Genomic DNA, 13,054 nt, shown 5'->3' on the forward strand with positions numbered 1-13,054 from the left:
TCTGATCTGTAGCAGCTTAGAATGACATCCTTGAAGACTGTGGAGAAGCAGAAACTGTGCCCTGCTCAATAATGCCTATTCAGCTGCTAAATATTTACACATAGGCAGGAATGAGCTTTCCTTGTAATGCTATCTCTTAACTCTATATTAGCATTCAAGAAGAAAAACAAGTGCAAGTCATTTAAGCATAGACCAAATCCCTGTTTCTGCTAAAGAAAATAACAGAGCTCCAGTGACTTGCATGGAGCAGAATGGGGCTCCTTCATGCTACCTCCATGTCATATTAACACTGTCATTTTTGTAATGACTTCCCTCTTACAGCACTCACTGCTGTATAATAAGCTTCAGCAAACCCTCGAGAAGTGCAGTGTTATTAGTTTATCTGCTTTACAGATAGGTAAACTGATGCAAGGGGAAGATAAGGAATTTCCTCAAGGTCTTGCACCTGGTTTGCTTGAGATCAAGGGAAGGAAAGGAAACCAAGAACAGAGACGGAACTAACCACCAGAACATGTCCCATAGCCAGGAAAGTGATATTAAGAGGAGGAGCAGGCAGTTGGAAACTCCATAAAACAGGCCATTTCCAGCCTGATACCTCACAGTACTCTTTGGTGTCTAAACTTGGGCACTCACGTTTGAAACTCTCAGCTTCTCCAGTGACACTTTGGCATTGCATCCATCCTGGCATGACATGATATAATGGAAGTGGAATTCCATTTTCAGTGCATTGAATAAAACACCCTAATAGAGACATGTTTAGAAAACAAAGCCTGGTATTACCCACAGCAGAGGTTTTAATAAAATCTACTTTGATATTTCTAAGCTAACATTGGAACTGCTGTCTGCAAGGCATATATTTTAGTGTCAAATAATTACAATAAGACATATTACTGGAAAATGACTGTTGGAGGCTCTGACGTCCAAAAAAATTAAGCTTCATAAAAAAAAAAAAACCTCTTAAGCTTTTTCTTTTCTTTTTTTTTTTTTAAGCAAGAAATTTCCAAAGCTCTAGTCTTTAATCTAGCCCAGATTGTATGCAGCTGCAATACATTTAGCCTTTAACATTAGCTCTAGCCATTGTCCTAGGACATGTCTGCACCCCACGACACTTTATGGTTTTAAAAGAATTGCTGTGTGGTTACAGCAACTTGTCACTAAGATATAACACTCAGTGGAGAGCAAGACAAAACAGTGAACAACATGGGGTTTTTTTGGGTTTTTTTTTTGGTTTTGTGTGGTTTTTTTTTTTTTGGTTTTTTTTTTTTTTTTTTTTCCATGGCAGCTTTATGCTATGGATATAGTTTGCTTGACTTGGTCTGGTTAATGTGGTGTTTTATACCAAAATGTCCTGCCTGACTGACAACTGTGGAGTAAAACTTCTGGAGGTGAGTGAAAGAACAGGCTGTACACTGGATAATCTGGTGTAATCGTTCCATATAGCCACTGAAGGAATACCAACCCGCTATATGTACAGTCTAATTGCAGTCAGGGGCTGATGAAATCGCTCTTGCGCCAGCCTCCTCCCTCTACCAAAAGGAAACGAGGGCGCGGTTGGAGGTTACGGCTGACGAGTACCCACGTTATAGCTGTCCTGGGGATTTTCACCTCGGTGTCCATTCTATCAGCTGCAGGAACCACCACGCCAGGTTCAGCTCACGGAGACAAACTGACCAGACAGAGGCTTAAACCGTCATCTTCACACCCAGGAAAGCAAACAGTTGGACACTGGACAAACAAACTTCTTATTCTCCAAAGCGTGGTATTACCATACTGATACGATGGCACTTTTCCAAATTCATCTGGGAAGTTTGTCCAGACCAAATTTGAGGCCGTGCAAGAAGGACAAAGAGATGCACCAGCCTCCCACGGGAATCAGACCCCCCCACACACCCCGGCACATCCCATCTCTCCTCAGGACTCCCCTTGGGAGAGGGACAGAGTCATAAGCAGCCAGCAGCCACCCAGCCTGTTTACACAGCGCAAGTGTGAGCGATTACGAAGCCCCAGTGCGTTTGCAAGTGAAATCAGTCTTGAGCTGATGAGCTGCTCCCTTAACGCTGCTTTCTCCGGGGCGGGAGCGAAGCCCTACGACTGCACCGGCTGAGGAGCCTGCCAGAGAGAAGCGATAAACGAAAAAAAGCTTAAGCTTGTGCTTCTTTTCCTAAGACTTTGGCGCCCCTGTGTGTCTTCTTTTCGGCAAATTCAGCTGAAGAACAACCCCAGGCTTTTCTCCCTTTAACCCAGCACCAGAAACACTGCATTAGAAACAGGGGAAGCTGTGCCAGGACAGCCTGGATAATGCTACCCAGTGGTCTAACTCTAATTTGAGCTGTGACATTTCCACTCCTCACCTCTCCTCCTTTAGATGCTGGAGGATTGCTGGAATTGCCTTCTTGGGCAATTTTATCCAAAAGGACTAATGCCTTTAGAACACGACTTCCTGGAGTCAGGACGTTTATCATTAGCTTTTCTACATTCCTTTATCTCCCAGTTTGTCTGAAGTCCAGACTGGAAAGAGCCTTAAAGACAACAGGTGGAAAAAATAAAAACCAAACAAACAAAAACCCCCCACCCAAACAAAAAAAAAAAAAAAAACAAACAACAAAAACAACAACAACAACAACAAACAAAACACACACACACACAAAACCAACTCACAAGAAGAAAAACAACCCAACACTTGATGTGCTTAAGCTGTCAAAGTGTCAGATTTACAAACTAGACAGGCAATACGTATGATATACTTATCTACTTATTTATATCTCTGCATCAGGGTTGCACTACAATCAATTTTTCTTCAAAGGTGCAGGCAGAGGTAGAAGAAATTTGACCCAAAAATTAGTAAAATCATAAGATGAACTGTAAATACTTTTCTGTGAGGTAGTTTGCATTATTTATTTCATATCTTCAAAATAACTGTGACACAGAGGAATGAAGTGTGTCGCCTAAGGGTACAAGGATGTGGCAAGCAGCTGGACATAGAGGAAGGAAATCTAGCCAGCCCAAGTTCTGGCAAGATTTACTCTGTTGGAGGTCTTGGTACAAATGGGTTCTGCCGAAATGAGTCTCATAAGTCTTTGTCTCCTTTCCTGCCTTCCAGCTGTCAGTTCTTATTTCAAAACAAGTAAGAGATGTGCATGTCTGAGGGGTGTGGTGTTTATTTGGGGCTATTTAGAAAACACACAAGCACACACTCTGCAAGGTGTCACTGGAAAAAATATGGCATGCAAACACAGGCAGGCTATCACTTGCCCCAGAGTCAGCATCACCTGCTTCACACTCAGCCTCGCTAACCTGGAAAAGGCTCTCCTTTCCTAACACCCGTGCCTGCCTCTAGACAGATGACTCCAGCTGTGGGCAATGTAGATGTCGGCCTACCCTGCCAAAATTTATGGGCAGGTTGTTACCCTGCCTCGGTTTCCCACCTGGAGCGATTATTACTCCTTTCACCAGCTCTTCCACTGTAGCCTTCCTTGTCAGAAGTGAATCTGCTCCCTAAGGCAATCACACCAAGAGAAACTATCTGAAAAGTTTTCTTCCATCTGCTTCCCCCCGCCCTCATTTATTTTATTTGTTTCTACCCTTCCTTCATGCAGTATCAAGCTGCCCCACCAAAGTTTTTGGTAAGGCACACTGCTGAATTCAGGTAGCCAGCCTAAAAAGAACCCTGAAGAAAAAATTAAGGCGTTGCTTAATTCAGGGGACTGGTCTTGTGTTAGGACTTAGGTCATCTACCTTGATGCCTGTTCCCTGCTGGATATTGACATGCCTTAACCCCTATCTGGTCTTGCATGCTGTGGACTGCATTTCAAAACCTAAGAACCAGCTGCTACTTCATCTTCTTTTAGACCCATTAAGGAACCCAAGCTTTGCTAACAGTCTAGTCCTTATGTGGAACCTTCCCAAGGGTCAAGGTCTTTCCCCATGTTCCTGGGAATTCTGCTCTGGCAACACAACCAGTGGGGTGATACTCTTTTGCTTGCCTCAATTTTCTGCTCTCCCCTCAGAGAGAAAAAGTGGTGCTTCTTGATTTTGCAAGGCTGGCATTGGTCACAAAAGCTGTTGGGTGAGTGTGAGTTCAAACTCATCCTGGGATGGTATGAAATTGATTTTCAGTGCAGGAAAAGAGTTTCTGTGCTTTTCCCCTATGACAGGACCCACTGACTAAATAGGGGATGCATCCCACTTGTGAGGGAGCGCAGCACAAACATTGCTCCTAAGGGCTGTAAGCCCCAAATACCTGCACTAATGGGCAACAACTAATGTGTTAGTTTGACCAGGTTTACAGGCTGTTGATTGTGCATAAGAATTTAGAGCACGAACAAAAAATTGTCCCATAAATAGGCTGGCTGCCTTTTAAACTAAATTAGCCCCACAGTGACTGGCCTCCTCTACTGTATTACAGCATGACTGAGCCTGCATTGGGGATTGAAAGGGATTCATGTGGCTGGTTAAGAGCAACGTTATTAAGATTATTATTGGGGGCTGGATCAGCCCCAATACGAATGCAATTATTCAGGACCTTTGAGCTACGATTATATGTGACAGAAGAAACATAAGTATGATGGCAAAGAGTATTTGGGCCTTTATGGCTAAGTAACTCACAAGCAGACAAGGGCTTAGGGTTCTGACAGACGAGTTGTGGTGAAGCTTGCAGTACTGGTTGAAGATGATTCCATCTCCAGCCACTCACTCCAATAAAAGAGCTGGCAGAAGGGAATTGGTTCCTCAGCCTCAGTTGCTCTTGGTAGAAGCTCAGCACCTCAGGCTGTGGTTTCACACCACGGAGAGTTCAATGACAATAGCAGCCTTAAGGGATTCACACCCTCTTCCTCAGACACTTGTCAACTTTTTGCAGACCTGCTGGACTGATTCAGTTCGTTACAGAGGAAAGAAAAAAAAACAAAAAAAACCCCAAACAAACAAAAACACAAAACAAAACAAAAAACCAAAAACAACAAAAAAAGGGAAGGATTACTGCTCCCTCCAAATTTAAGCAGACCAAAGCCTGAAACAGCTTATAGTCTGGTCCAATCTCTCCAGTCAGCTGAAAGCATAGGATGGGAACAGTCACCAATTTGGAAAACAGGGCCTTACCTTAAACTGCTGCCGAGGATGAATTTTTTTCTGCCTCCCTTTCAATCCTGTGCCCGAAAAGTGGTTTGCCTGCTGCCGCTTGCAGCGTCTTGGAGGACGGGAGCCCTAGTCCTTACAGGCAATCTCTCCCGGCTGAACGGTGCCCTGCAAGCAAGGAGACAGAAGGCATGTACGATATTGGAATGGACAACAGTGTTTGGAACAGCACGAAATTTTGCTGATGTTTTCATCTCCGAGTTCGTCCCAGCTGGTTTACACGCGGCAGAAAAAAACCCCCAAACCTACTTCTTTGTAATGGGTGACTACCAACAATTTATTGGAACAGAGCTGTTGCTAAACACATGGAGTAGTGATGTATTAACACATTGTAAAAGGCTGTTTGATCACCATGGGATTCCAGATGAGCTAACAACAGAAAATAAGCCGTGGTTCACAAATGACTCATTTCAGCATTTCTCTTTGATGCAGCAGTTTAGGCAAGCCCTGTCTATGCACATTCAAATGAGTTCACTGAATAGTCATTGAGCCCAGCCATGCCGTGTTTACCAAGTCTTTTTCTTTTTTTTTTTTTTTCCACGAAGTGTGAGTAGAGTTTTTAAGTATAAAAATTGGGCAATTTCTGGCGACCCGCGCCAATGCATGACTCCAGTCACTCCTTTAAAAACTCGTCACCAAATACTAGTTTTCCGTGGTTCGAGCCCTCCAAGTGCGGGCTCCTGAGAATTCACGCCTCGTGGTTCGGGCATCTCCTTTCAGGTTGAAAATTACAGCAAAGGTTGCGACGTCCCAGTGGGACGCTTTTCCCACGGGCTCGCCAAGGCAATACCCGCTCCTGCCTTGCGTTGTTCATACCCGGTCCCTGTGCCGGCCCTGCGAGCCGTCCCCTTCCGCCTCCTCCTCCTCCTCCTCCTCCTCACCGATGAGGTCTGCGATACTTTATCCAACATTGCCATCCAGTGGCACAGGCGACAAACGACAGCGCAGCTTGGTCATGGGAGCGGGGACCTTCTGCAGTTTAGGCGCTCCACCCGTCGAGGATGCGGCTTGACAGGCTGGTCCGCACTTGGGCAGCAACCTGATGGGTGGATGGAACAAGTCATTTATTGCCAGCCTGCAACAAACACCGCTGCTCGGTACCAGCCGGCTGTAACCGGGATGTCCCGGGAAAGCGGCGAACATTTACCGCAAGCAGGAAATGGAGTACCGACTGAAAGGTACCCGGGCCCTTTCAGAGAATGCCTGTGAGTGAATCCTGCTTTTATTTGAAGTTTTCTGTGAAGTTTTCTATTGTGTTGTGTTTGCCTGTTAGTTTGTTTGTTTCCCTGGTGTGAATTCACAGTGCTTTAACAGTCAGAAGTCTGCTTTAGTAATTCTCTATAGATTACTAAATACTAAATCTATCTGAATGTGCATAGACAGGGCTTGTCTAAACTGCTGCATCAAACGGCCACTCTAATGCACTCATCTAGCCTTTTGTTTTCTTTCTTTCTTTTTTTCTTTTTTTTTTTTTTTTTTCTCTGAGATGTTGCTAGCCAGGTTGCTCCCCAAAACCTCAAGCATTACGTAACAAACACAGAAGACTACTGGTAAAAATTACCTGCAAAAATATGGGATCATTCTTTTCCCAAGAAGGCTCATAATATTTACACTGATCTAGTCTTTGGAACATATCTATCATCCACCCACTCTTCAGGGCATAGCCATGTGCCATTTTTTGCTTCCCAGAGAGAAATCCTCTGAATCAGCAGGGTTGCAAAGGACCAAAGCCCAACCCAAAGGAGCCATTGACAGACATTTTTTCACTACTATTTGGATGAAAGAAAACTGAAAATCATCTGCTTTAAATTATAACATTTATCATCAGTCCTGGTGAACTGGGGAGGTGCAAGATGACTGGAGGTTAGTCAAAGAAAAGGCTACCCCCAAGAAGGGTTGGAAGGAGGATCTGAAAAAATACAGACCTGTCAGCCTGTCATTGGTGCTGGGAAAGGTTATGGAACAGATCATTTGAGTACACAATCACATGGCACAGACAGGACAACCATGGAATCAGGCATGGGTTCATGAAAGGCAGGTCCTGCTTGATCAACCTGGTCTCCTTTTATGACCAAGTGATCTGCCTCGTGGATGAGGGAAAGGTTGCAGATGTCTACCTGCACTTCCATGGCACAATGCTGGACAAGCTGGTGGCCCACAGCTGCTTAGCAGCACTCCTTGCTGAGTAAAAACCTGTCTGGATGGCCACCCACCATGGTGGTGAATGGTGCCACATCCCCTCCATGGCCGGTCACTAGCGGGGTTCCCCCCAGCTCAGTACTGGGGGAAGTTCTGTTTAATATCTTTATCCATGACCTGGACAAGGGGATTGAGTGTACCCTCAGTAAATCCATGGATGACACTAAGTTCAACAGGAGTGTTGACCTGCTGAAAAGCAGGAAGGCTTTGCAGAAGATATCGACAGGCTGGATTGAAGGGTCAAGGCCAATGGAATGAGGTTCAACATGACCAGGTGCCAGGTCTTGCACTTTGGCCGTAACAGCCCCATGCAGCTCTGCAGGATAGGGAATGGATGGCTGGAAAGCAGCCCACAGGAAAAGGACCTGGGGATAGAGATCATGCTCATGCCTGAGCATGAGCGAGCATGAGCCCAGGTGGCCAAGAAGGCCAAGGGCATCCTGGCCTGGATCAGGGACAGTGTGGCCAGCAGGACCAGGGCAGTGATTGTCCTGCAGGACTCAGCACCGGTGAGGCTACCCCTGGAATCTTGTGTTCAGTTCTGGGCCCCTCAACACAAGGAAGACACTGAGGGGCTGGAGCTTGTCCAGAGAAGGGCAATGGAGATTAGAGAGTCACATGAGGAGCAGCTGAGGGATCTGAGTAGGTTTAGCCTGGGGAAAAGGAGGCCCAGGTGTGCCCCTATCACTCTTTACAACTGCCTGAAAGGAGTCTCAGGTGGGGGTTGACCTCTTCTCCCAGTTAACAAGTGACAGATCAAGAGGAAATGACCTTAACTGATATAGGGTAGGTTCAGGCTTAACATCAGGAAGAATTTTTCCGCTGAGGAGGTGGCAAAGCATTGGAATATGCCCAGGGAAATGGTGGAGTCACGATCCCTAAAGTGTTCAAGAACTGACTGGATGTGGCACTTAGTGCCATGGTTTAGTTGATGTGGTGGTGTTTGGTCAAAGGTTGAACTCAATGTTCTTTGAGGTCTTTTTCTGCCTGTTCTTTGAATATATAATTCTATGGTAAGTAGTTGCATAAGAGGAGTCAAAAGGACTGTTTATTTTTTGCAAAAGCTGAGTAAAAGGGACAGCACAGAGGTTACTCTGCAAGTCCAGTGCAGCTGCTGGCCCTGTATCATGAAGTAGGTCCTGCTGCCACAGCAGAGTTTATGACTGGAGATCAGAACGTGCTGCTTGTTGTACAACAGGACGCAGACTGCTTGGGGACAGTATGGTGGCCTGGAACAGATTTGCCACAAAGAGCTGACAAACAACCCCGAGTGTCCATGCAACAGAAACCAGGGAGGAATATGTGATACTTAAGACCAGGCAGCCAGCAGGAAGAGGACCACACTCCTGGGGTTCCCATGAAAGCAGTCAGGTCCCAGAAGAAACTGAGAACAAGCAGAATCTTCAGCTAGCTCCCCAGATGGCTATGTAGTTTTCCATGTTGGTGTGGCAACAGTAGGACTGGTTGGAGGAAAAGAGAGTAAGAACCCACCTTTGCAAGAGAAAAGTAAAGCAGGGGGGCATCAACAGACATGATGTGCTTTAAGACTCAATCAAATAGGATGTAAAACACTACAAATTTCATTCTGTACACACAGCAGCATCACTAGAGCTTAGTCCCTGAGCAGGCTGGATATTAAATTGATCAAACTGGTAATGAAAGTGGGAATTGTTCCATCTCAGCTGACACAAGGCAGGTGACCTTATTAAAAAATATGCCAGTGTATTTAATGGGGTAGGGCAGTTTCTTGGGGAATTCATGATTAATGTGGCTATAACTCTGGAGATCCCATAGCTAATGCCCCTGGAAAAAGTCTTACTTCCGCTATGAGATGGCCCAGCTGAAATGTTTAATATGGCACTGTATGAATACAGGCACATAAATCCACCACTGTTTTCTGTCAGAGAAGCCAGGTTACCCCAGAACTGCTGTATTGATTAGAGGACATGGTGGCCTCATGCTGGACATGGCAAGTTGGGTGTGTAAGAAACCTCAGAGCCTGCTGAGGGGTGCAGTGTATCTCTTTGTAGTCATTTCAGGCTGACCACCAGGACCAACGCAGACTCCTGTACTATTTAGTCACAGCAGAAGTCACCATTCAAGACAATGAGTTCATTAATGTCCTGAGCAAGACCTGGCTTGGAGAAATCTCACAATCTACTGACAACAAATGGCCTGGAGCAGGGCAGTGTTTGCAGCTGAGCTATGTGTGTGAAAAGGGTCAGAGAGTGAGAAGAGCAATTGTCTGTGCATCCCTGAGATGGAGCAGGAACTCAGGAGGGTCATAACATCCCAGACCAGTGCTGTGTCCGCAGCAGGTGCTGAGGCCTTTGGAAGAACAAAGGAGATGTGCAAGGAAATGAACCAGTTCTCCTGGCACCCTTCCAGCCTACAACCATTTGTAGACCAGGATCTTCTGAGAAGGACATAACTGCTGTGTATCCAAAAATGGTTCTCTGTCATGAACTTGCCCAGTGATGTAACAGAGTCCACAGAGATGGAATAAGCACAGATTTAGGGATAAAGCTGCCTGTTTTCTTCTGATTGCTGTAGGTATAGGGAAAAGTGTACATTCTTTGCAAATAAAAAGTAGTATAAACTTAAATAAAGGCTTGGGGTTCAGGCCAAGGAACATTCTCAGTGTGAGCAACAGCCAAGAAGCTGTAAGTAGTTCCCAAACATAAACTGAGCTAAACTGGAAGAAAAGAAACAAACACTTCCAGAATTTTGACTGCAGAATACAACTGTAATTCAAAGCAGAATTCACACCTGCTGCTAAAGAAAGGCTCCAGAAAGCACCGTGAAATAACCTGTCTCAGGACAGAAAACAGATGTTAGGATACCAGCTGCCAAGTGTGTAACTGCGTAATCCAGTAAGAAAACTTCAGCCTGGAAGAAGCTGTGTAGCAGGAAAGGGCCAGACAAGACAAGGCTGTCTGCAGGAGCTGAGGAATGCGATGTCGTGCAAGGCAGGAGATTTCCCGTAGTTTTCTGGCCTCTTTGTCCTTTTATAACTGTCTTGGCGACTTTCCAGTGATCCAATATGGGGAGACAAGATTGTCCCAGCTTCAGTAATGCCATCAGGGTCTGTCTTCCACCCCGTAGGGAATGGTGATTGCAGCCACTCCCCTTCCCGTAACACAGCCATAAAAGGTTTTTGTGTAAACAGTCGTACAAGGGACCAAAACATAAACATGAGGCTCCACCCTAAGCAAAAGCAAACAGAAAGGTGCTTGGCAATTTGAAACACTCAGGACCGGAGTTCGAGGCTTTTGCTGATCAGTTTTGGGTGTGCAGGCATCAGCAGCTCCAGAAGATAACCAGGAAAAAGATGTGGAGATGATGCAAAAACCTGATAGAGCCTGAAGCAGGGCTCCTTCTAAAAAGGGTGATACAGGCTTCCATATGTCTGTGGATGGCAAAGACAGGGGGGGAAAGGTACCCTGTCTTCACATTAGAACTGTGGTAATTTTCAGTGCAAGTTTGGGGCTCACACAGTGTGAGGTGGAGGGCTCAGCAGCACAGACTGCTTTGCCCAGACTGTTGGTTTTACACTGAGGAGACCCTGGCACACAGTAAAGCCTCCAAAGGGAAAAGAAGGCAACAGAAGTTGAAAATCTTAGGCTAAATCTTAAGACAAAGATTTGGGCTATAAATAGTGACATTTCCTCTGGTGGGAAGAAAACTGCAGCTGTGCAGCACTGGCCAGCTTCCTTCCCTGACAGCCGGTGCTTGTACTTCTGCCAGTGGCTTCTCATTACTCACAAAGAACCTGACGGGCTCCAACAGTCAAGGATGTCTAACATTATCTCCCAAGCAGACTTGCAGTGCAGTGTGATGGGAATGCTTTCAATCCTAAAGCCCTTTGGGAGATTCCAGAGCCTCAAAGCACAGGTGGCACCCCACAGATACTGGTGGTGAGGAGAAAGATTATTTTCTAAGGCAAGCTCTGCCTTGCTTCTACCTAAACCTGAAAAATCTCTCCTAGGTAGGAAGACATTAAGGACAACAGATACCTATTACAGCCCTCTGAAAAATAATCCTGATAATTCATTGAAGGAAAAAGAAATGGAACAGTCATCAAGCTAATTTGTGTTATGATAAGAAAAGACATGAGATGTGAAATACCTGTCAATAGGTAAACTGTTACAGACTTAGCATTTATTAAATTATTTTTCTCTATGCTTAGGATTAATCATAAAATCTCACAAATGTTCTTTTCCTCCTGAATGGTCCAGCACTATCCCGATTTAAACCAAACTTCAATGTTAATAGCAATTAGCAGAGATCATGCGCATATTTCTAAATGATGACAAACTCCACTTGTTACCATTGCTGAGCGTAACAGGATCCCCAGCCCAGCTACAACCAGGTTATGGTAATGTAATAGAGACCATCATAGGAAAGAAAGCTGAAAAGACCTAGAAAATCACCAGGTCTGAACCAGTATGACCTGTAAAACTGCTGAAAAAGCTGCACCTAACCTGCCAATGAAAACCATCATCAGGAAAATTCCAGCCTCTCCAGACAATCTAATCCACATTTAACTGTTTATCACTACAAAGCTTCCATTATGTCTGATCTTCACCTCTTCTGATGCTATCTAAGATGATTAGTTCTTGTCCTATGCACAGAGAAAATCAGCTACTCCCTTCCCGTTTGAACCAGAATTTGCTTCTGGTTTACCTTTTTTACATAGGTGAAGACTTCCTGCCCATTTTTTTTCTTTAATGCCATAATAAACATATATATTTTTCAGTCATTCTTGAGAGTAGGTGTTTTCTAGATCTCTGTGAGTTCTCTGCTCATGTTGTACCTGGCAAGAAGTTATATTGTCAGAATAAAGAGCATGATAATGCTACATGTTTAGTGGAGGATTAAAAATAATAACAGTGATCTGATCCATATACCTGCTCTCTCTGACACAGCCAGTCACCTGTACCAGCAGCCAGGGCTGTGGTCAGACTTGCTTGGCAGAGCAGGTGACTCCCAACCTGCAAATGGAATTGCTTTACTCCTCTAGCTGCTGACACACCTGCAGCTGGGAGCAGACCCTTGGCCGTGCAGACACCGGGCTGCAGGGTCACTGCCCTGACCTGACACCTCTCTGGGGGTCCAACACAAACTATGTCACTTCACACACCGAGGGGAACACCTTGGGTTCATGTTCATAAAGCTAGCAAGTGCCCAAATGTTTGCAAAACCCACTGTCAGCTGCCTTCGGACACTCCTCCAGGACAAATAGTAGCTGCTCGTGTACATTCATACTTTACTGGACACTAGTGTGTATATTAATCTGCATTGAAAAAACAGATCCCTATGCCTATCCATGCCTCGACTACCCCAGTGTCAGCTATAAAATCTAGTCATATTTACAGAAAAAAAACAGCTTCACCACCACAGCCTGCCTGTCCTCTATTAGGACGTGTTTAATTATGTCTTGCTTTCCCTGAGCAGGAGGATAAATGAGCAGGGAAGAGAATGCCGTGCTGCTGCTCCTGAGCAGCTGATGAGGAGTAGTTTGCACAGAGGTGAGAGCATGTCCCTGTTGGAAATTAATTGGAGAAGGGAGCTGTTGAGCGCTCTGCTTTGGAGCAGTAGTAAGTCTGACTGGCAAAATGTGCTCTGCCAAGAGGCTAGGCAGCTTACCTATTCCCAAAATCTTTGCTCTACAAGTCTACTGCAAAGGCAGACAAGCAGTGAAGCTCCTACAGGCTAAGAG

The 13,054-nt window shown here is 45.2% G+C and overlaps 1 long non-coding RNA gene across 1 annotated transcript; it reads right to left on the reverse strand.

Moving 5' to 3' along the window:
- Positions 1 to 1,073: 1,073 nt before the first annotated feature.
- Positions 1,074 to 5,489, reverse strand: LOC136288124 (uncharacterized). The gene is made up of 4 exons (XR_010720505.1): positions 5,098 to 5,489; positions 3,295 to 4,868; positions 2,352 to 2,519; positions 1,074 to 2,109 (listed from the first exon to the last, which is right to left on the reverse strand). It is a non-coding gene; the product is annotated as an uncharacterized lncRNA (long non-coding RNA).
- Positions 5,490 to 13,054: the final 7,565 nt, after the last annotated feature.

This window comes from Chamaea fasciata, unplaced genomic scaffold (assembly GCF_029207755.1).
Source record: "Chamaea fasciata isolate MVZ Bird 193981 ecotype frontalis unplaced genomic scaffold, bChaFas1.0.hap1 SCAF_1, whole genome shotgun sequence".
In the NCBI taxonomy this organism is placed as follows: domain Eukaryota; kingdom Metazoa; phylum Chordata; class Aves; order Passeriformes; family Sylviidae; genus Chamaea; species Chamaea fasciata.